Raw genomic sequence first — 25,373 nt, 5'->3', positions numbered from 1 at the left:
TATTTAATTTAAGTTTTTAAAAAATTTTAATTTTGTTTTATTAATGAAATGACAGTATTTATTGAAGTGACAATGTATAAATATAAAAATTATATCTTGTCCGTGTATCAAAATACAGATCATTGTTTAAAATTAAATAAAAAAAATAGGACAAAAATTAAACGAGAAAATGGAGGATGAAGATACAATGATGCAAGCGTGGTAAGAGTGGGTGTAGCATGGTCTGATGGCTACAACCACGCCGCGCAATTCCTGGCCAGACATAAGGCCAAGCAACACACTTGATCGTTCCTACGCGTAAAATTCAAAAAGCCTTTCTAAAATGTTTTAAAAGAATAATTTGGAATTATATACTACGTAAAAGTTACCTTTTAGTCTAAAGCCCAACTGTCTTTCTATACTTTCCTCTTTGATTTACATAATAATTGGATCTGCGCCGATTTTGGTATATAATATATGAGATATTATAAATAATATTTAAAATAACTTTAAGGAGTGTCTTTGGTGCGTGTCCAATGTAATTATATAAAGGGGAAAAGACGTGGGGGCAAATTGCATTTCCAAAAACAGAAAGCCATGGAGGATGTGGTCTGTTCTGGCGGTCCAGGTGTCATGTTTTCAAACGAAGAAAATGCTATCGAATTGCGGTGTCAAGAAGAAAGACCCCAATCATACTCCTTTTTCCCGGTGTTAATCAAAGTCCGCTGTCTGTCAGTCACTTTATTAGTTTGTTTTCCGCGCTTTACGCATTTAAAATATACTATTAATTATTTCTATTTTAATGTTTGTTTAAGTGTGTGTATTAATGATGATTCAATCAATAAACAACGTAATAAAGAAATTAAATGGTAATTTTGAAAGATCAAATCGTTCATAAAACATATTAAATTATTTCGAGTAAATTAAAAAAATTGAAAATAAGATATGCAATTTGGAAATTGCCTAAATCAAAAAAAAATTTCTAAAAATATTTTTCTCAAAAAATTGAAAAAAAAATAAGAACGAGGAAAAAGAATAGATTAAATAATAAGTTTATTTATTAGTAATTTAATGTAAAAAGAAAAAAGAAGATGAGATAAAAGGTTCAAGTATTTTATATTCGATTATAGATAAATTTGAATAAACTTTTAATATCCAATTAGAGTTCAAAAGTTGAATAGGCTTCTAGTATTACTCTTAGAATAACTTAAACTCAAATCCGATTACATATATTTATATATATTACTTCTTTTATGAATAATAACGTTTGCAAAGGAAATACGGTAAAAAATAATATTTATATAAAAAATAAACTTTTTTAGTTTTTTTTTTCTTTTTCTTTCTTTCTCATCACTACTCCCAATCAGACTTTTTTTGTGTGTATTATATATATTAATACTATATATAATATCTCAAAAATTTGTAATTTATGAAATTCAAACTTTTATGTTGTTTACCTGTCACATAATCTTTGTCATTTTAATCAATTCTTTTTTGTAAACAAATAAATATAAAATTAATTTTTATATGATTCTTAGTCGTTATTATTTGAAATATTTAATTGGATATTTAACGAATTTGGATAATTCGTAGATAATGCTTTATTAATAGGGTTCAATATTTTATAATGTTTTGTGATTTTATTCAAATTTTGATAAGATACGAATATCTTCTATGAAATTGAAAAATGAATACCCTACGTATTTACATCTTTATTTTGTATCCTTTATTCCTTCTCCATCACTATTTTGCTTGTATCTCCAAATGTCTTTCCCTCCATCGACCTCTAATTCCATTTTTGTTCCTAGTTATTGAAAGTGAGCACCTTTCGATTAAAATTAAATTAATTAAAAAATTTTTATTAAAATAATTAAATTAATTTGATTATTTGATTAATTCAAAAGAAACAAATTATAAATGAATTAATACAATTATTTTTTTGAAACTTTTGTTTGATTAATCGAATTAATTGATTTGTATATAAATTATTTAATTATAATATATATAAATATAATTTTTATATAATAATATAAATATATTAAATGATTACATCATATCCGACTGAATCAATCTAATTTATTAATTGATTAATCGATTAAAATTTTATTTTTTATGATTCGGTTAATTTTCAAAACGCATTCACTTAATATGATTAAAAGAAGATTTTAACCAAATTAATCATTAACACGCTCTGGGCCATGGCCTTTCTCTCCAATTCCTCTAATTCTCTCTCCCGATTCGTCCTCTATGTCAATCCAAATCCTTTCCAAGTTTCCTCAACAATTTAAAAGAAAAGAATTCACCTCTATCTTTTCAACACATGTTGCTCTCTAATATGTTTGAAGCTAACTAATGCTTTTTCTCTATGGAATAATGAATAGACATGTCGCTTGTTTATGGGACCAAACCAGGTTCTCTTGACACATTGAAAACCTACACTTGAGTCCAACCTCAATCTTATTGTCTGCCTATGAATATATAATAATAATAATAATATTTAATTTAATATTTTTAATTATATTTTAAATTAAAATTAAATAAAATATATTATTTATTAATCTAATAATATCCTTGAGTTGGGCTTTGTCTGGCAAAAATGAGATTACTGTACTGAGGTTGGTGTAAGGGAATTATAGGATTTGCTACGTGCTGGAAAGGTTGCGAGATTGAAACCAATAGCAGAGCGTTATGTGTTTGATGAGGATAGTGATGGAACGGGTGCGGATGTAGAAAAAAGAGAATAACAATTAAAATTTTAAATTAAAGTTGATATCTTATCAACTTTTATAATATATTTAAAATTTAAAAAGCTTTAAGGTTTTCAACGAAAATTAAAAAAATTATTTTTATATCAAAATATTAGTTATTTTTGTTCTTTTTGTTTCATATTGGATATCCATATTTCACTAAGAAAAACGCTTTGACATTAGAGTTTTTAATATGTTTTAAACTTTGTTGTTAACACTGAAAATTTTCAATTTTTATTTCAAAAAGTAAAAGAAATTATTAAAAATTAGTATCAAATATAGAAAGAGTTGTAAGTGTTAAAATGAAAGTGGATATAATTTTGAAATGAAAAGAATAAAATCAATAAAAATACATTTACACACATTCAAAATGAGCAAAATAATATTTATTTATTTTGTTTTATGTAATTAATCATTCATGTATTCATCTATCAACTTAAATCAACGAGTTTATTTATAATTTTACTCTCAAGTCCTTTTTTTCCTCCATTTTTCTATCCCTTGCACCAAAATCTGGAAAAGCAAAACAAATTTTAATTCTTTCATGTTTTCCCCTTTTACATTCCTTCCATTTTCTTTCCTTCTTACCAAACAGAATATTAATTTTTGTAAAATAAATGGTCGCAAGCTAATAACATAGCAAAGGATGAATAGATGGAGATACATACCTGGAAAATGCAGAGACTCCGAAAACAAGGTACAGCTGATGAGAAAAGAATCAAAGGGTCTAGCTCCTAGCCTCTGCACTCTGCATCAATCAAGAAAATCAGGTAAATGAGATGCGGTGCCATATTCTATGATGATATCTCTCTTTTAGTAACAAATCCTGCGTATATATATATATATATATTCTCCTTTAGGATTCGCACGTCGCATGCAGCATCATGTACAATTAATGTAAATATTCCATATATTTTGTATTTATGATCAAGTAAGGTTAATATGCTCATTAATGAGAAGACTGGTGGCAGATTTCATAATAATAATATAATTGAAAAAGAAAAAAATATAAATAATTGAAGCAAATATGTACCTACTAGGAGTTGAAAACTTGTAATTAAGCTGAGAATTTTGGTGAGGGAAAGCCAAGGTTTATGGAACAAAGAGAGAGTCATACAGCTATATGTGTCGCTTTATGTAACTCAAATTCAATGAATGTTTACGTAAAAGTATATAAAGACCTGGCTAATGCTTCCAGAAGCTTATGAATATATAAAGACCTGGCTAATGCAGCCATAAGCTTATGGATATATGAGAAAAGAGAGGAAAAGAAGAAGATACAAAGCCTGTATGATTTGAAGTTAGATAGTCCACACCAATATCACTCTTGCGCGTATATCAAACAAGAATAAGATTCCCAGAAGGTTATGGGCATATCTGGAAATCAAGATATTGAGGGGAGGACAAAAACAATGGGCACTGCAGTCTGCAGGCCTGGCTTCCAGACAAGATGATTCTATACTTTTTTATGCACTTTACATCTGTACCACAGTGAAGACAATTGAACTCGCTGATTTTTCAACCAAAGAACTTTATTTTAGTCTTCGAATTCTTTGATTTCCTCTTTTTTTATAACCCCAAACACTTTCCTTCTTTTATTTGATTCCAGTCTTAAAGATGGCGTAAACTCTGTAGCCCTGCATATTCCACCCAACGTTTTCTTTCATCTTTTCATCCAAAGCAAAACGTAGCTAGAATTAGATATACCAACAACAACTTTATTTTGTGCTGCATGCCAACTGAATGCAAAATATCTCCCCATCTCCTGCCTTACCTTCCAAATAATACCACCGCCACTTTCGTATAGGAACAAAGTTACATAAAGAAATAGGAAGGTTATATGACATTTATATATTTTTTATTTTATAAATTTACTGATCATTTCACCAAGCTAGTTGGTTAGGAACACCAAACTCGTCACCTCCATAATTATATTATAGTCTAACTATTAGTTAACGAATCCTCGTTGCAAATTCGACGTAATTTCTGATAGATGACAAAATTAAAGAAAGGTTACCATAATTAGTTATAAGAGGATACGTGGTGGTATTAATTTGGAGGTTTGGCAAGAAATTAAGGAGGCATGAGAAGACGGCAGAGGATTTGCTTTCGTGTCGCAGTCTTACCTAAAGAAAGAGGATTGAGTCGTGTTGGCTCTATATAGTTTTTAATATTAGCAAAATACATATTCTCCTTTTTCGCTTTCACATGAGCAGTGAAGTGTCCAACAAAAACTCCTACATTAGTAAACTTAGCTTTAGAAAAGATTGGGTATTTGTATTAAAGAGCAAAAAGTAAGTATATATGATTAATCGATAAATCAGTGGAATAATTCGGTTGTCAAGACAAGAACTAAAGCAATCATGAAAATAAGAGAAACTACCTGAGTATGAAGTTGATCAACTATTGTAGAGTTTAGTCATATTAATTATATTCTCTAAGCTATAGCTTTATGTAGCTTCAGCTTTCAAGTAAGGTATAAACTTAGGGGTAACAACCAACACTCTCCATCCATGGACTACCAAATTTCCCCCCTTATCCTCTACCAAATTTCCTTCATGTTTTTGGGATATGTGCACGTGTCAATGAAGACAACCCAGTTTGCTTCTTGAACGAGGTTTGCTACATTTCTGATTGAGAAAACTATTGGATACTTGCAGACATGAACTAATTTTAACCAGGATATATAATTCTCTATGAAACAACTAATCCAAATATATATTAATGGCTCCCAAAGGTCAAAAAGTTGTTAAATAGATTGCTTAGTAATTGAACTAATTAAAAAGTGGAGGTTCGTTTATAAAAACATACATTTTTAAGAAAATGTGCTTTTGTATGTGCCGTTATAAACGCAAATTTGTCAAAAAAATGATTTTAAAGATTATTCTCTCTCATAAATAAAACTTTCTCATCCTTTGAAATGAAATTTAGATAATTTTTTTAAGAAAACGATTTAAACGTTCTCAGTGATTTAATATCATTTATACCTTGTAAAATTTTCAAGTTACTACCAAATATGATCTAATCACGGTGAGTATAAATGACCTGAATATCAATATTAAGGATCATAACATACCAAATGCCACCTTAAGATAATTAGTAAATTTAACTTATTTATACTTAAAATAATATTATTTTCTAAACTAAGGTTGCTTAAAATTTTTTTAAGGAAATTATTAGGTAGCATATTTTATTTGGTTCAACACTTAATTAAATGAATTGATTATTTAAATATTTATATTTTTTTTGAGTATATATGTTGTTTCTTGCTAGTATTTTTTTCTAAACTTCTATTCGACAGACTAAAAATTTATCAAAAAATTTCAATAGTCAAAATCAAGTACTGTTTTTAGTTCTGAAAGAAATTGTTAGATTTTTTTCTGAAAAAATTGTTTGGTATTCTATTGAAAATTAATTACTAAATAGATGTTTTGTTGAATTTCTTCTATGTATTTTTACATTAGTAAAAGTAAAAATGGAAAAATAAATAATTAAATAGGAAAGAAATTATAAGGTTAATGTAATTAAATGACAATTTTTTCTTTAAATAAAAAAAGATTGAATAATTAAGTAGCTAAGAGTTTCAACACTTTGTTATTGAAAATCTTCCATTTAAGTGGTTTCTAAAATGAATTATCAAAGGCATTCAAAAAATTAAACAACTGAAAATTTTCATTTTTAATGGTTTGAGAATTTTCAATGGTGTATCAAACACACCTTAAGAAATTAAATTAATCAAAAAGTCATGAAATATTTTATAATTATGAAATTTTAATTTGGACCTCCTTAATGTTAAATGTTTGGATCTATCATTGTTTATAATTTATAATGGACAAAAAAAATGGGCTTGTATAAAGTTTTGCTAGATGAAAATTGATTTTATTATAAATGTAAATTTGAAGTTTAAATAATTAATAGAGTTTTAGTTCAAACTGAGTTACTTTCCTTAAGTTTTAATTTAGATTTAGCGATGGCAACAGGTACCCTTTAATCGGGTACCTGCAGGTATTCAACCCGATTATATAGGATTCAGATACCCTATATTCGTATTAAGATTGATTTGAATAATAATTTTACTATCCACCTTGACTTCGAGTTAAAGTACAAGTATCACCCTTGGGACATCCGATACCTGGACCTGTTTATAAATAAATATATGTAAAATATATTGTATGTTTTTAAAAGGTATTGAACCTTGACTATGCTTTTAAACAACCAATAATCTTGCCAATTTAACCAAATCCATTTTTTGATATTATATGAAAAGGAATTATATATATAATTGATTAATTATTTTTGTCTTTAACCCTAAACGAGTATTTAATAGGTTTAAGTATTTAACGTAGTTTTAGGATATTAGGGTAAGAGTTTGGGTAATATTTGTAAATTTTATACTAGTAATTGTGGGGTTCAAGTATTTTATAATTTAATACGATTTAGGTTCAGGTATTTAAAAAATAACAGACACGTTACTTGTTGACATCCCTATTTAGGTTAAATACTACTAAAGTATAATCTAAAGTATTCCTAAAAAAAGACAGGAACGTAAAAGCTAATCTATGTGAGGTTCCAAACAAAAAACTAGTAAAGAAGAGTTATGAATAGAGGGTTATTATCACCTTTAAGATAAAAAATTCTTATTAGCAAGTCATGAGGAAGGGACAAAAAGGACAACGAATCTCTCGACCTATTATCGTTGGAGGGACTACAAAGAAAACTAGTGGTACTATGGACAGGAACCTGAATGGAGAAGTTAGGAAGATGAGTGGAAAGTATTTTGTTCATGGTTTTCATGGACAATCTCAACCTTAAGGTTGCATGGGATGCACTAAAGAACATTTTCAACCTTTATGGGCAGTGACAGATGTTTTCATCTAACACCCTAAAGGAGAGACAAAACAAGGTTAGTGACTTTTCCATTTTCAAGCATTGCTTTGTGTTAGAGATGTAAGTTGCGATAAGAGATGGCAACGGAAAAATCATTGATGGGCGATAAATTAAGGTAGAGGCGACAAGCTTTTTTCAGATCGGCTAATTATTTCAAAATGAAGGTGAGCAAGGAACCCATAGCACAAGGAAGAATGGTAAACACTGAGCACCCCAAAGAATACAGAACAAATAAGGAAACTTTGTTTATGTGAAACCCCAATTTTAACTTAAGGTTAAAATTGTAACTTAGCTTAGTGAACAAGGAAAATTATGTTTCCTTTATGATATTTTGAACATTTACAACTTAGAAAATGTACATTTTGATAACCAAATGAGTTTACCTGAAAAATGAGACCTAGAAATGGTCAAAAGGCTTGTTTTAGTTTTAAAAACTACATTATGGATCAAAAGTATTGATACTTGTTCATGAGGTATTGATACTTGAAACCCAGAAATGCATCTTGATGAACAAGTACCGATACTTGTTCATAAAGTATCAATATTTGTAAACCCATAACAAAAGTATCGATACTTACTCCAAAAGTACTGATGCTTATGTTACTAATTTGAAAGAATAGGGGTAAAATGGACTTTTCACACTAGTTTAAAAGCCTAAACTCCCAAAGCATTTCCCTAAATGGTTAAACGCTTTCTTTCTCTCTCTATTGTTAGCCTTTTTTTTGCTCTTTTTTTCTCTATTCTTTCTCTTTCATCCTTTACACCATTTTGGACCACTAGATTTTAAACAAGAGCATAGTTAGTTAAGAAGTTTACATCATAGTTAAGAAGTTTAGTTAGTCGACTAAGAGTTTACTGTCAGAAACTGAGTTCAGAAACAGAGACGACTTAATCGACTAAGAGCATTCTGTCAGAAAATTTGAATTTAATGTTAGAAGAGAAAATAACGGCTAGAACTGTCTCCAAACTATTTTCCAACAGTTAGAAACTGTCAAATAGCCATTAGAGTTGATTCTTCAAGTATAAAAACCCTTCACAACGGCTAAGAACAAGATTAAAGGCTTTCAAGATCAAAAAGAGCTCAAAAACAACAAGAAATTCTCTGTATTCTTTTTGCACTTCACTCCAATCTTTGTAATTGAGATAAACACTTTACTTTGTATCATTCAGATCATGTTAGTGATCATAGGTACATCCTTATTTCTTTTCTCCTTAAATACTTAGAGTGAGCGAGCCACTCTAAGGGGTTCATTCAACCTTGGGTTAGCTTGATTAAGTGTATAGGTTATAACTTAGCCTTAGAAAAGTTAGTTTTGGGTTTTGGTTGATATCGGGAAAAACCATTGTTAAAGGTTGTGGCTGAGCCTATGAAAAGTCATTATAAAAGCTTAGTGGGAGCTTGGGAATTCCACCATTTTGGTGATTTTGTTTGAAAAATCCTTGATTGAATAATCAAGGTAGTGGATGTAGGTCTTTGACCGAACTACTATAAATATTTGTGTATTGTCTCCTTTGTTTTAGTTTTCATTTTCATTTTTTCTTAAATCATTCCTTCATCTTGCATTGAACTTCTAATTATTGACTTTCAACTTGCCCCCAATTAAAAATCAAGCTTAGTGAGAGCTAAAAAGTGTTATTAACCCCCTTCTAACACATTTATTTGGGACCAACAATTTGATCCACCTAAGCATTAGGATTCTTAAAATTTTTCAACATGAAGATTAATTAAATTTGTGAAGAATAGAATAAAAATAAATGACAAGAAATGAAATTAAAGTAAAAAAATTGATAATCACAACACCCACCTCACATGCTTTTATGCATATCAAAATTTAATTCTCTTATGTTTGAACTGGAAGTTGAAGGAACATATCGATATATTTTCAATAAATTTTAAATATAATGAATTTTGCAATCTTTTAACTATAATTCTGTTTTTATGGCGAATCCATTCTTTTCCTTAACAGGATGTTTGGTTTGTGAAATTAAATAGATGAATAATAAAATGGTTATTCTGTGAGAATAGAAAAAAGTAAGAATAATTATTAAATAGTTTGGTTCATGGAATGAAGTAGTATAAAAATTTTTATTATGACTTATTCCAATATTTGATAGGTAAAAATAGCTTTGGAATAGTAAATGAATAAGTGATAAAAAGTAAAAAATATCCTTTATTATAATAGATAAATTTTTAAATTTAAAATATTTAATTTCATAATTTATTAAAAATATTAATAATTTTTATTTAAAATTAAATATGATTGTTTATTTTAGTTTATTTTTTAAATATTAATAATTTATAGTTTATTTAAAATGTTAATAATTTATAATTAGAGATTATATTTGATGCACTGACAGTGTCTAGTTTTTGTACACCGTCAAGCCATGAGATAGTGCCACTTCATTAAAAAATAAATATAATTCTTTGAAGGACTTAAAAATAAATATTATCAATTTTTTTAAAAAAGATAAAAATATTTTTTTATCTCTTTTTAACTCTCTCTCACCCAATCTCATCTTCTTCGTCTCTCATTTTTTGTCCATTATCAACAATAAAAACTTAAATATAGTGATTGTGGTTATAATTAAACTCAAACTGTATCAAAACTTGAAAGAAAAAGCTGGTGTTGTAATTGTTCATAATTAATTCATAAATTTGAATTGGTTACCCTTAATTTTCTCATTGGAATAGATTTTGTAAAGGAAAAGTGATACAAAATGTTGTGAAAGTGCTACATTGAGAGTTGATACTGTTGTCTAACAGAAAGATAAAAGAATCATCAGAAAAATCAACAACAAAAACTAATGATTAATTTTCAATGGAAAGAAAATTATGAAAAGTTAACAACTATTAAATGGTTAAGCTTACTTTGACTTTGGTTCTTTTGGTGTCTTTACTAGATAGTTGATAATTTAGATGTAGTATTTACGGGACAATGACTTCAGTTCAACTTCAGTTCTTTCGGTTTTATCTTTGAAAATGAATTTTAATTAGTTTTACTTTATTTTTTATTTTTAATTTTGGATCAATTTTGTTTGTTGATTTTTTGATGACTCTTTTATCTTTCGACTAAATAACAACATCAAGTCTCAATGTTTCAATACATTTTGTATTTGCTTTGTTTTACTAAATATATTCCAATGTGAAAATTAAGAGTTACCAATTAAAATTTACTAGGTTGATTATGAACGGTTATAAACATCGGCTTTTCTATTCAAGTTTTAATAGAGTTTGAGTTTAATTTTAGTAGCAATCACTAGATTTAGGTTTTTATTAGTGATAATGGACAGAAAAGCAGAGAAAAAGATGAGATTTGGTGAGAGAGAGTTGGACAAAGATTAAAAATTAGTTTTTGTTAGTTTAAAAAAGTATTTTTATTTTTTTAAAAAAATTAGAAATATTTATTTTTATGTTTATTTAAAAATTATATTTATTTTAGATGAAATGACATTATCTCATAACTTGACAGTATATAAAAAATATACACCATTAATGTATTAAATAGAATCTCTTATATTCTTTATTTTTATTTTGAAAATATTAAAATATTAATGATTTATAATTAAAATTTTAATTTAATTTTAAATTTTAAAATATTAATTTTTAATTTTTGTTTTTAGTTTTCCATTATAGGATTTTCATGTATTTTCTTTTCTTTCATCTCAAACCGACCGACCACTAGGGATACAACTGGTGTAATGGAGCGTCGCATCTATCACTCTTCGTTGTCGGATCTGGCAGTGGTTTACTGTCACTGTCAGTTGCCCTTTGCTGTCCTGTGGTGACGGAGGGAATTTAGAAAGAGAGAGAGAGAGAGACAGAAGATGGGTAGAGAGAGAAAAAATGCGAAAAATGAAGAAGGTTTCATATTGTATAGGATGATGATTTCTAAATTTGTTTAAGGATAATTTTATCTAATAAATATTTTTTATCTATTCCTCCACAGTTAGAAACAACTATTACTACTGAATCTGCCTTTGACAGTAACTATTTAGACTTTTTCCAAGACTGATCATTCCAAAACAACAATCATTCCGCGAAATAAATAAATTTTTAGAAAGAAGGGAAGCGGTCGACAAAAGCTCCAATATTCTTCTTAAATTTTGTTTTTTTTTTGGTTTTTTCACATCTTCTTGTTGCTCCTAATTTAGATAGTGATCGAGATGCATCTGCCGACAATACCATAGTCAGACTTAACCTATCACATCGAGGTGTCTTCGGCCCCTACAAGATTCTGACTCTGACAACGTTGGATTCGACGTCGGTAACAACCAAATCAAGCTTCTCCAACCTCCCACACGTTGCCAGGCCAGCATTAACCGACTAACCTTCAACTCCGAAGAAAATTAAAGAAAAGAAGAGAGAAAGGTAGCCCGGTCCACACGCAATGGAGCTGTAGTCGGTTCACTATGAAAGTCAATACTTGACATTTATCGATTCTGTCCCCCTCTAGTTGCAGTGCTTGTTACTCCAACTCAAGGATTTGTATTAGCATTAAAGTCTTTTTGCTTGACCTTTAAACTTTAATAATGACACGTTAAATCCAAATCTAATCACCCACCTGAATCCTCATTCAAAGCAAAAAAAATAAAATAAAACTAATAATCAAGCAAAAAGAGAAACAACGCACATTTCCAAGATAAAAACAGCATATCTCAAAACCCACTCAAGAAGCAATGGAGGTGTGAACCAAATCTTTTGCTTTTCTAAAAGGCGTGTGTAGCGGGGAATAAAGATTATATATGTGCCCAAGGCAGACAGGAAATCACGATGATCTTCATAATAATATATAAGAAAGTGATCTTTTTTTCCATGCATGTCGATTCCAGTGGTCGAAGATACTTACCTTGTTGAGAAACTTGCAGGCAAAAGTCTTCCACCAGTGATCGACGGAATCAGCTGCCTCCTCTTATTGGAGAAAAGGAAGACATATGTGTATTATTACTAGTATTACTTGAAAAAGCTTTTGGATGAGAACTTTAACAAAAATAAGAATTGGCTTGGCAACTAGAGGTAGAAGACTACATAATAATAGGAATTACTTCTTCCCTAAGCACTCGTAGTGGTCCGTCGTCATCCAATAGCTAAACAGTTGAAGTGCAGTTTTCCTTGTATCTTAATCTGTCTACTTTGACAAAGACAACTTGAGACTTTTCTATCCTTGCCACATTATTATAATTATTTTCTTTTTCTTACCAACTTTTTATTGCAAATAACAATTCCACTTTTCTTTTTTTCTTGTTAGAATTTCCTTATATATATATAATTATACTCGTGTAAACTAGTGAAACAATTAGTAATTGTTACATTCTTTTATAAATTTTGGTATAACTAACATTTTAACAAATTAACAAATGAATTTAATAACTTATCTATCATGAAAATAAAATTTTCAAATCAATCCAACATCAACCACACCAAAATTTTATCCTTTTTAATATATATTAAACGGTCGAAATTTTACTACTAACAAACAAATAATTAGACATGTTGAATTAACTTGAAACTAACATATATGGTCAAAATGAACAAAACCTGAAATCCAAAGGTTAAATTAATAAGATATAAATTGAAAAAAAATATTAAATGATTAAAAAAGTTACTAATTTTTATGTCAAAGTTATATATATATATGAGAGTTCATTGGATGTGAATTAAAGGTACATATCACGCATCCCATTATAAACTTCAATCTTTTTTTTCCAGATTTGAAGTTGAAGCTTCCATAGAAAAATATTGAGATTTTGACCATTAAGATCGCATTGGAGATCATTGTGTTTATTTATTCTAATCAAGTTGTTTGTTGATAAAGAATTTGTTTTGGAATAATATATATTTGTGTACATGCTAGTAGATAATTATACAAATGTTTAAAATTGGATTTTTTTCCATGGATATCATTAGTTATATTAAGATTACTATAAGAATAATGTTATAGATAGACATAATTATTAAATATATTATGGTTGTAGAGTTCAAAACATTTTATGAATTCATCTAATTTAATAAAAATATGTAAAAGTCAAAACATTCGACAAAAGAGGAAATAGTCTTATGTGAATGCTTTGTTTTGTTGACATGTGTTCTCTAATCAAAGGAAAATTTTAATTTTGACACCAAAAGACTAAATTAATTACATTTAATTATTTCAATAGGTACATTAAATAGTGTAATTTTTTCTCTACTTAAAAAAATATATCTACATTGTATTTATGATGTGGAATAGGATAAAGATAACTGTTATATTCATATACGAAAATATTGGTGTCATTTTATGTACACACGTTTAGCAAACTTGATTGTAAGGCTAACATGTGGAAAATATCTCTGTTAAAAAGAAATAAAAGATATGGAAAATATCTATTGCTATTAAATAATCCCATAACTGTGGCCGATTAATGATACTTGCAAATAGTTTTGTTAAAAAAGAGAAAGTTTATATTTCAAAACGGTCAAAGTATTTAGAATGCCTTTGTATAATAGTATTTTGTTCAATTTAATTTGTTTATTCAAAATTTTGTTAATATAATTCTTGTATTTGGATATTGTGTGCAATTATGTCTTTATGAATAATTCCGTCTAAATTGATCGTTAGAGACGTTGATATATCAAAAGATGCTAACATGGCACTAACATATCAAATATAAAAAAAAATTTGGATTAAAAAAATTGGCTACATTGCTTTCCAGTGTCATGTCATAATGACCAAATTACACCAAATAGTATAGTACAAGGATTAAATTAAAGAAATTTTGGATAAAGGGATTAAATTGAACAAAACTCTATAGTATAGGGACTTAATAGATACTTTTATTGTTTTTGTTTTACATTACATATGGGAATAGTGGTCCTCCCTATGGGCTAAAATGGAGTATGAATTGTATGGAAATCTTGAAAACCTATTTTGTGTAGTTGAATGCAATTTTTGCTTATAATATGAAACACTATAGTTAAATGCAATTTTTGCTTGTAGTATAAAAAATATATCATGAAATGCAATTTTTGTTTTGTTGATCTAATTTATGCAATCCAAGAAAAAATATATCATGAAATGACATCATTGTATTAACTTCTCATTTGTAATGGGAAACAAAAAATGTAACAATATAGTTCAAGAGCAAACCAATTACAATATTGCGTTCCATGGTTGTCCAAATTACAAGGTAATTTTTGGGATTTCAAATAATGTGGGCTTTTTATGTGAAAAGTTGATGAGTTTATTTTTTTTACAATTTCTTAGATTGCTCGTGGTTTTTGATTTTTTAGTTGGCATGATGGTCCAATTGATAGTCCACATGCTCGTGAGTTGATCATGCAGCTAGAGTTTGAAAACTGAGCATTGATGTCTGAAAATAGAGTATTGAGGGAGAGAACTGAAATTCTAGCAAGCTTAAATGAGACTGATGTGTTCAGGGTTCAAAACGAAGTTTTGCAAGAAAAATTGAAGTGTGCAACAGATGCTGAAAAAAAAAAGAAAGGGATAAAATAATGTTTTTAAGTTTGCTGTGATTTTTTCTTTGGTTATTCTTCTGTTTGTATTTTTTGGTAACATGGTGAAGAAAGGAAAAAGTTCGGAATGTTGGCCCTCTCTATAGACTGAAATGGTGAATGAAGTGTATAAAAATCTTGAAACCCTGTTTTATGTAGTTGGATGCAATTTTTGCTTGTAAAATGAAACCCTGCTATCTTTTATCTTGTTTATAAATTTATGCAATCCAAGAAAAAATATATCATGAAATGATATCATTGTATTAATTTCCCATTAATACTGGGAAATAATGTTGACTTCATATATTTTTAATGATAGCAAAATATTCCACATTCTTAAAGTCTAACTATGTTGCTTGAATGTGCAGGGGTAAAATTGATATATTATTATTTATCTCACACCCTAAATGCCCTAAGATAAGTCTTAAGTCCAAAGAAAGTGCTTCAAGCAAGTTAGAGGACATTTTGTGAAGTCTAATCAATTAACATTTCAGTTTAATTGATCAATCACGTCTAAAAGGAAAAATTCGAAACTTTAGAGAAGACTTTAATTGATTAACACAAGAAATAATCGATTAAAGTAACATTGGAAGAGACATTGAGACAGAGAGAAAGATTTTAATTGATTAACACAAGAATTAATTGATTAAAATGACACTAGAAGGCTCATTGAGACAAACAGAAAGATTCTAATCGTTTAACACAAGGTTTAATCAATTAAAAAGGTACTGGAAGAGATACTACAACAGAATTAATCGATTAACCATAGGGTTTAATCGATTAAAATTCAAACATAAGGTATTTTAGTGCCTCAAAGTGAAGATTCACATTTAAGTAAACCGTTGAAGGGTGCCACTTGAAGAATTTTGAATTCAAGAAGTTTTTAATTGATTAAAGATCAGATTAATTAATTAAAGAGGAAATAGAGAGGTTTTAATCAGTTAAAGCCTAGATTAATCAATTAACTTGAAGAACAGGTAGATAGACAGAAAGATTTTAATTGATTAAAGCTCACTTTAATCGATTAAACAAGCCAGTTAACCAGATTCACAAAACCACTAAAGGACAAAATAACTGATAGATTTCTTTTAAACTATCTCTAATGGCTAGAATTCATCCTTTATGTATAAAAAAGGCTTTAAATAGCCACAACTACATGAGAGAGCCACTAAAGGGAAAGATTAGAGTGAACAAGTGTCAAGAAGTTCTCTTTTAAGTGTGTTTCACTCCTATCTTTGTAAAAGTATATTGAGCTAAACTTTGTACATCTTAGATCAAATAAGTGATTAATTGTACTTTATCTTTTCTATACTCCTTGTTTACTTGCAGTGTGCGAGGCACTCTAAGGAGTAGATTAAGCTCAAGGAATCTTGTAAGGGCTTAAAGCTTAAGTGAGAAGCTCATCTTGTAAAAGCTCGGTGGAAGTTGTTAATTTCACTGGTTTAGTGAAGTTGGGTTGAAAAATCTTTGATTGGGAGATCAAGGTAGTGGATGTAGGTTAAGAGGACTAAATCACTATAAACATTTATGTTTTGTCCATTTTTTTTGACATTCTCTTTATTTGGTGTCTTTTAACCTTAACAAATTTTAAACATTCCATTTCAAAATCATTCAAAAGTTTTTCAAACTTAAGAGTTTCTTTCAAATTTTTTTTAGTGCTATTTACCCTCTTTTAGCACTCCATTGGGACTAGTAAACAAAAAGTGTAAAAATTTGGTTTATGTTCAAGTACAAACGAATTACATTACTACATTTGATAGTTGTCCAAATTATGTTCATGTTCCATTCACTTCATACACCATTTCAACCTATACCCATATATAACATGAAACAAAAAATGGTAAACGTACCCAAGAAGTTCTTGTACTATAGAGTTCAATTTAGTCCCTCTAAAATTTCTTTAATTTAGTCCTTATACTTTCTGTTTGGTATAATTTGGTCCGTATGACATGGTACAAAAATGCCTCGTGTCCAATTTTTTTAACTCATTTTTTTTATATATTTGACATGTTAAAGCCATGTCAGCATTGTCTGACATGTCAACACCACATTAGTGTCTTTAACAGCCAATTTAGATGAAGTTGCTCACAAGGACCCAATTGCACTCAATGTCAAAAAATAGAGATTAAATTAACGAAATTTTGGATAGAAAGACTAAATTGAACAAAATGTTATAGTACAAGGACATCCTGGGTCACTTTGACCATTTCAAAATTATATAGTTATAGAGAAATTTCTTATATTCTAAAGTTATATTTATTATTATAGAAGTGAATTATATATATATGTGTGTGTGTGTGTGTGTGTGTGTGTGAAATGTTGGTTCAATAATAAAGCAGAAATATCCAAGAGGGGGTGGGTGAATCAGATTTCTAAAAACTTTTTTTTACAAATTAACTTTTAATGAAGGCAATCTAAAAACTTTTTCATTAAAGAAAAGATAAATGCAATTTTCTCAATTTGTGTTTTTCAATCAAATTGTTCCAAGGATAAATTAATGAATAAACAGTATGAAAAACTAATTTCTTAAAATTTTCAAGGTAAATTAGAATCCTCAAATGTGAAGAGTGAGGTGTAAGAAAGGAATAAGCAAGTTGTAAACAAATCAAGTTTGAATACAAATCAAGTTGCCACAAGTTTAACTTTTTGACGAAGCCAAGCTTGAATACAAGTTTCTCAAATTTTGTTTTCACTTTAAAACATGCCAAAAGTCATTTGATAAACAAAATAATGAGTAATCAAGTTGTAAACAAATTTTCAAACTCTTCAAAGTAAAATGCACAAGTTCAAAGAATAAAAGGTAGAGAGAAAATGTATAAATAATTTATAAAGGTTCAACCATCTTTATAGGTGACTACATCGTCTCCCTTAGCAAGCTAAGGAGTTTCAAATCCACTATGAAAAATCCTTTTTAAGTCTCAAGTATAACCTTTACAATGCCTTTTTATGAGCTTAAGCACAACCCACACAATACTTTTTCAAAGGAGCAAGCACAACCTTTACAATATTTTCTCAAAAGAGCAAGCACAAGCTTTATAATGCCTTTTTACGGGCTCAAGCACAATCCATACTAATACCTTTTGGAGGTTAAGGTATTTTTCTCTCTTGCAAGATTAAAGTATATGTACCTCTAAAAGGTGGATTTTGCTAAATAGGTACAAAGTTGGAAGAGTAAGATAGTGATAAAGATAATTAAAAGGATGGAAATGAAGGTACAATGAAATTATAGTAGAAGAAAGCTTAAAGACTTGGTGGAAGAATTGAATTTACTTGCTCTAGCTTGGTTTCTCTCTCTTTTACTTCTTTTTCTTCATTTGCTTTTATTCTTAATCAAATGATATTTTTCTCCATTCTTCTTTCTTTTAAAATGTGTTAGAGAAGTCGTTTTTATGTTTGGAAAAAGTTTAGAGCCATTATAGGTGATTCAAAGAAAAAACTAGTCATTTTTATTTTGAATCTGTGTCTAACAGATATCTAGGATCGAGTTTGAGATTATGAGAGTCGATCCTTTAGAGCTTCAGAGCTTTTCCTTCTTCAAATTTATGCTTGTAGGATCGAGTTTTTAAAGGGTATGTTGATCCTCTTTTCGAGACTTGTGTAATTTCATCTCTTTTTCTTCTAGGATCGAGTTTGGCTTGTCCAATGTTGATCCTTCAAGCTTTTTTTTCCATTTTTCTTGGTTTCTACCTTAGGATCGAGTTTCAAGATGCATTGTCGATCCTTAACCCAAGGCTTTCTTCTTTTTTCCTTCTTTCGTGCATGTAGGACCAAGTTTCAAAGATCAAAAGTCAATTTTAAACCAGTGGTTGTGACATATAAGCTTACAAATGATCTTTTCATTCTATCTCAACTTTGAATCAAGCTTGGTGTTGTGAATATTGATCTTTCTTGAATATTTTAAGGTAAACTCTTTGCTTTGTGAACTTATCTTGGAAACCAAACACTTTAACATCTTAAAAGTAAACGTTAGGGAGGTCATACAACTTATTCAAGTAAGTTAAACACTTCTACAACTAAATCAATTAAGCTTGTAAGCATTTGAAAAACATGTGTATGGGAGTTCAATAACTTCAAGAAATATCTAAGGATCACTTAAATAAGTTCAACCAATTTTGATCATTTTTATCATTTCAAAACTATATTAATTTTAAAGCTAACAATATATATATATATATATATATATATAATACACACACATTCACACATGGCTAATACTATTCATAGTTTAACTCTAACAAATTAATAGTATTGTAATCTAACTAGTTAACTAGTCAACAAATAATATTGTATTCTAATTGTTTCACTGAATTTGTACAATTATTTTAACATCCCGGTAAATACAAGGTGGTATGTTAAATGCCAATTTGAATTTAGAAACTAAGTCTTGAAACCGACTAATGGCTGAAAGATGTTTTCTAGTGACAATATAGCAATGTTTGCATCGAATTAGAAAACTTTTTATACCCTAGACCTATGGATTGTGGTTACTTGTTATCAAAACAATTGCAATTGACCTAACAATTTTATATTTCTCCATCTCACAATTAAAATTAACAGAAATGAAGATTGAAATCGAAACCAAGAAGTGAAAATGAGGAGAAATAGTGACCTTATGAAAGTGCAAATCAATGTGATAAAACAAATAGTAAAATACATGATAGAAAACGTGGTAGAATACTTGTCAAAATACGTGATAGAATACTTGGAGTGACTTTAAGGTGCAGAAGATACTACATGATACAAAATACAGATGTGGCAGAATGCATGGTAGAAAACGTCTATACATGGACAATTAACACATGAAACAGAAGCTATCGATGTGTGAAAGATGATTGTCGGCGTCTAAGATGGCTTTGATACCATTTTACAAAAAGAGAAATCTTATATTTTGAAATATAAAATTATAAAGAAATCTTTTGTGTTTTGAGACTATATTTATTGTTACAAAGTTGAGTGAAGGTTGCTGTCATGACCCTGTTTTTGGCCATGACTAGCACGAGGACGCGATGGAGGTAATCCACCAAGCCCACATAAGATTCATTATCTTTCTTGATTCCTTAGTCCATAATGAGAACCTTTAACATTGATTCACAAGGCATAATTGACATACATAACATTTTTTTAAACATACAGACAAAGCTCTACATTACGCCAAAAACATTTGTCGTTACTTAAAATTTAGTATTTTATTAACTTATCTATCATTTACCAACACATGGCTACATCAATGTGTATTGGATAATTCACTAATTTCCCATAACCCACATTCATTTGTACATACAAGGCCACATGGCTTGTCACATAACATAATTAAACGACTAGCTACCGGTGGAGTGACTTTAAGGTGCGGAAGATACTACTAAATTCCTTAGTCATTGAGCCTACCATAATATGTATGCAAATCCTTCGCATGTCTATATCTTGGGAAGCATCGAATGTACAAAACATGATATTTGAAAACGTGAGTACAATTACTTAATGAGGGATATAGAGGGGAATAAGCAACAACTTTAAAAACTTTATAAACCATGCTTATTTTCTTAAAGACATGCACGTTTTCCTATGCAAATCCATGAATGCATTTGGGAATAAAACTTACTTGTATAACCTTAAACTTGCCCATTGGTGTCATTCATAAACTCTAGTTTCTTGCCGTGCTTGTAACTCATATACAATTTCAACTAATGCATTTTTAAATGTTAAGAGAGTAATTAGGCAATTTTCCTAGAAGGTTTTTTCAATCTTACCTAACCTATCTTGATGTTTTGATTTAATGTACGAGATCTTATGCAAATGTATCCATTTGAGGACTATCCAAGCCTTTCCAATATCAATTTTTCGTTGTTGTCGAATTATCCACGTAAGTGCATGCATCGTTAAATAAGCAATATAGTGAAAAGTAGAGTGTCGATCCCATTGTGAATTAAATTAATTCTTATTGTTAATTACTAAAATTGACACACCTTAATCTTATTCAAACAATCAAATTTAAATTATTAAAAAGTAAAATTAAATTTAACAAAATAATCTAAAATTAATTAGCAAATTTGTTTTATAAATTCAATCAACTATTAGACTTAAGATTATGCTATCTTTCAATACTTCATTTGAATATTGTATCTCTCTCTTAGCTTACTTCAATAGATTAAGTTGCTAACCCAGAGTTCTAAATTATTTACAAGTCTCTATTGAGTTTCTCATAAAAATATCTCTCCCAATTAACTTACTATATGCCTATGTAAATTAAATTGAAGAAATATTCATTAAGTTCATGCTTTAATTTTAGCTATGTATGGCTTATAGGTGTACGTCTATCCTAAATACAAATCAAACCACCTAATCAATTAAGTCCATTCGATCGTACGCTATTCCATTCAAGATCTACCCTAAATCTCCTTTGTCAAGGTTTAACTTAGGTTTCCAATTTCATCTAATTAGAGATAAGGAAATTAGAAGAATTAAGAATAGAATAAGATAAACAACTTAAAATCATCAAATATGAGCAAAAGAGAGATAAATAATTCAAACCATATATTGAGTTCAATCATAATTTTAGATAACTAAATTAGTTCTCCATAATGTCACAAATCATCATAAAATAAAGTTTAATAATTGAAACCAAACAAAAAAAAATAAAGAAACTCTAAGAGTTGAAATCTTGATCTCTAAATTTTCTTAAATCCTTCAATTTCTTCTTAGCTCTAATGAGACTTTTTCTTCAATGATTTTGTAGCTGAATCTTAGCTCTAAATTTTTTGTTTTTCGTCCTTCTCAAAGACATCTAATAGGTTGCATAAATAGGATTCGAGTTTGCGTTAAGAAAGAAGTCCGAATCAACAAGGATTTCCAATCAACAACAGTTGTGTCGCGGCCAACCTCTTCTTAAGCTGTGGCCTTGACCATTTAAAAGTGAACAAAACATTGATTTCATGTCAGGGTGCTGTGGCCTACCTCCTCTAAGGCCGCAGCCTCACTTCCTCTATCTTGGACTATTGTAGTGCTTCAATTATGACAAGAATTTTGACCACTTTCCAGGCCAAACTGGTCGAAGTAGTAAACATGAAAGTTGTATTTTTTTCTCTTATCTTTCCCATGGTCTAAGAATCACCACATTTTGAGTTTTGTAGAGAAAGTTATAGTTGAAATACCAAGACATGTGCAGTGAAGGTCTGCATCTCATGAACAATTATCTTGACAACTTTTCACCCATTTAATTGCACACCTACAAAATCAACAAATTAATCAGAAATAACATATCTTAGGCACATTAACATCAATTTAAGCACAAATTTAACTAAGATTAGATTGACTCACCTAATTAACTAACTTAAAATGATTAAATAAAACTTACTAATTTTTATGCATTATTATGAGAACTTAGCTAAATTACTATCAAAATTAAGTTCGAATAACTCTATATCATAGAGTTATCATCTGCACATTAACCTTAGTTGCCATTTACCTTTCTTGGCTCTCCACTTCAGTGCATAAACCTTAAAAAGGATTTGACCTTACCCATCATAACATACATAAACCTTAAAACAATTGGGTCTTATCCATCATAGCATACATAAACCTTAAAATAATTGGGTTTTACCCACCGTAACATACATAAACGTTACATACATCACTTGCAATTTCATAACAGAATGCATGCTTATCTTTAATCATCGTGCATGTATCTTTAGTGGTATTATAGACCCCACCAAGGCTAAATGCACATTTAAGGTACTTTAACCCTCATTTTAATTGCGTACTCTGACCTTTTTGTAGACTAATGGTATTTTTCAATCCCTACTTTTGGCTACATAATCTTAGTGGTATTTGCAGTCCCACTACTGCTATCCAATGCATCATCAAACATAACATATCATTCATAGCACATAACACATAACATCATATCTACATAACATAGCATCTAGTCATAAATCATTATATATCAAATGGCATGTAGCTCAGCTACCATGCCCCTTAGTGCACATCAAATCATAAACCATTGATAGCTCAATGCATACTTATGTGCATAAACATTGCATCCAATCATAAGCTGTTCATATCTCAACACATTTACTTATGTGTATAAACATTCGCCCAAACCTAGGGTTCACATAATATCATAGAATTCATTTTAAAACAGCTCGTTCCCTGCACTTTTCTATAAAATCATTTACATATTATCATAGTCTCAAAATCTTATTTCATGTTTTCCCAAAACCATTTGGATGCAATATCACTCACTTGGCATTTGCCTATACCATGTGTTAGCTAGCACAAATGATTAAACCTGTCCACAAGGCTTAGCGCTCCAAAGGTAGTCTATCATTCAGTCAAAGAATAAAAATCAATAATGTGCTTAATTCTCCATCATATTTCTAACTGGGTTTTTGCCTAGGATTTTAAAATTCATAACTGCCATGATTTCATTTAACTTACTTGATCACTCTCCTTTTTATGTCTTTTTACTTCTTAACCCAATTCCCAACTTACATAGCTATACTTAGCTATTCACTCTTAAGTTTAATAGCTCATTAGTGTGCCATTTAATCACACTTACCTTAACTCAACTTAGTTATCCTCTTTCTCAGCTTGCTCTTTTCCTTGGTAAGCTTCTTTCAATGAACCGACAATTTATGGATCTATCATTGTCAAAATTCTTAGAATTGTGCTAATATATTTAACTTGCTTCAAGATTGAGCTAAGTGGGAGTAAACTTAACTTACTTAGCTCATTTTCAGCTTAATAGCTCTTAAAAAGGTCATAATGAGCTTGAACTCAACTTAAATGCTTGACTAAAAATCCATAGGAACTTTAAAACTCTGATAGGGGCAGTAAGCCTTTCTTTCTTGAAATTAATTAATCAAACCAACCAAAATGAGATCAAACTTACTTTGATGAGTGAAATTCTCACTTTTCTAGCTTCAATTATAGAGTTTGAAAACAGAGCATGAAGACAATTTTAAAGCTCAAGGAAAAACGTAAGAAGATTAATAGCACAATTAATTAAGCTTTTAAAATAAATGGTAAGAAATAAGAGAAAGTATATACAAAAGTTAGCAAGCATAGCAACATGGATTAAACAAATACAAAATATGCTATAAGTATGTATGCAAATGCTATGGTTTTGGTGATTGGGGTGTGGCTATTCAGAGTCAGAACTATCAAAGCTTTCATCATCAAGGTTTATAATGAAGGTAGAGGCTTGTTTGTCAAGTCTATCATGCAACTTCTCTTGGTTGTGAGCCAATTCCCTTTGATTGTCTGTAAGTTATACCATTAATTCTTTAAGCTTGAATATGGTGGCATTTACTTTGTTGATTAAATAGTAGCAATGATCAAACATGTTTTGATATTTTGGAGCATATGCACCTATAATTTCTTCAATATTTTTCTTAATTGTATTGATACCTTTTTCAACTAATTTCCGTTGATTGTCCACTTAAGTAATATAGGCTTTCTCTGATATACATGGTGCTTGGCAAGCTAGATTGACCATTAAGGAAGGATCAACTAAAGGTTAAGGAGGTGCAGTTGTAGCTTGTAGAGATGGTGCTTTTGCTACCCTTATTTTCTTTAGTGAAGGTAGTGTTTTTGGTTCCCCTGTTTTCTTCAGCCAGCTATTTGTGGAAGCATTATACTCATACCTCATTTGTCCAAGAAGTTAATTTTGTTCTACATTACAGATTTGTCAATTGAGGTTTCAACTCTTCATTGATCAATCATTTTAAATACTGCCATTCCATAAACCAAATTGTTTCTTAACCCTTTAGCTAAGTAACCCATATCCCTAAAGATGAATTATGCTAGATCAATTGGTGTTCTTCTTTTAATATGGTGTATGAACCACATCTCCTCAACTGTCACAATTGCATGCTTAGACCTAAATTGTCTGATGTTTTATGAGTCACTATCAAGTGTAAAATCCTATATTTTAAACTTAGCTTAGAGGCACTGTTAGGAAATTTAGTTGTGGTGATAGGACCTACCAAAAACTCTATAGATAGCTCTGTTTCAAAAATTACATTCTTTTTAGTGATGTGTGTGATTGCATTTATGATAATAGGTTTAAGTTTCAACATGTTTGTAGTAGTGTGGGAGTAATGATGAACTTCTTTCCAGTAAGATGGTGAAGAAGGAGTCTTCATGATCAATAATATCTTTATCATTTTCTCCTCGATACATGGAGGTACCATTGGAATAAAAGACCTTAACTAACTTTTCATATACAAATCTTTTCATAATCAAGTAATCAAACCACCTTAACTCCCTAAGAT

The 25,373-nt window shown here is 29.4% G+C and overlaps 1 protein-coding gene across 1 annotated transcript in view; it reads right to left on the bottom strand.

Annotated features, from left to right (window-relative positions):
• Positions 1–12,586, bottom strand: part of LOC18589453 (calcium-transporting ATPase 10, plasma membrane-type) — a 35,221-nt gene extending 22,635 nt beyond the window's left edge. Inside the window, exons 1-2 of the mRNA XM_018127329.1 lie at positions 12,461–12,586; positions 3,395–3,474 (exon numbers count right to left, since the gene is read on the bottom strand). The gene's annotated coding sequence lies outside the window, so the exon portion shown is untranslated. The remainder of the gene's footprint in view (positions 1–3,394; positions 3,475–12,460) is intronic.

The sequence above is a fragment of the Theobroma cacao genome, chromosome 9 (genome assembly GCF_000208745.1).
Source record: "Theobroma cacao cultivar B97-61/B2 chromosome 9, Criollo_cocoa_genome_V2, whole genome shotgun sequence".
NCBI classification, from domain to species: domain Eukaryota; kingdom Viridiplantae; phylum Streptophyta; class Magnoliopsida; order Malvales; family Malvaceae; genus Theobroma; species Theobroma cacao.
The sequence above is the reverse complement of the archived record's forward strand: the minus strand, read 5'-3'. Positions and strand labels throughout refer to the sequence as shown.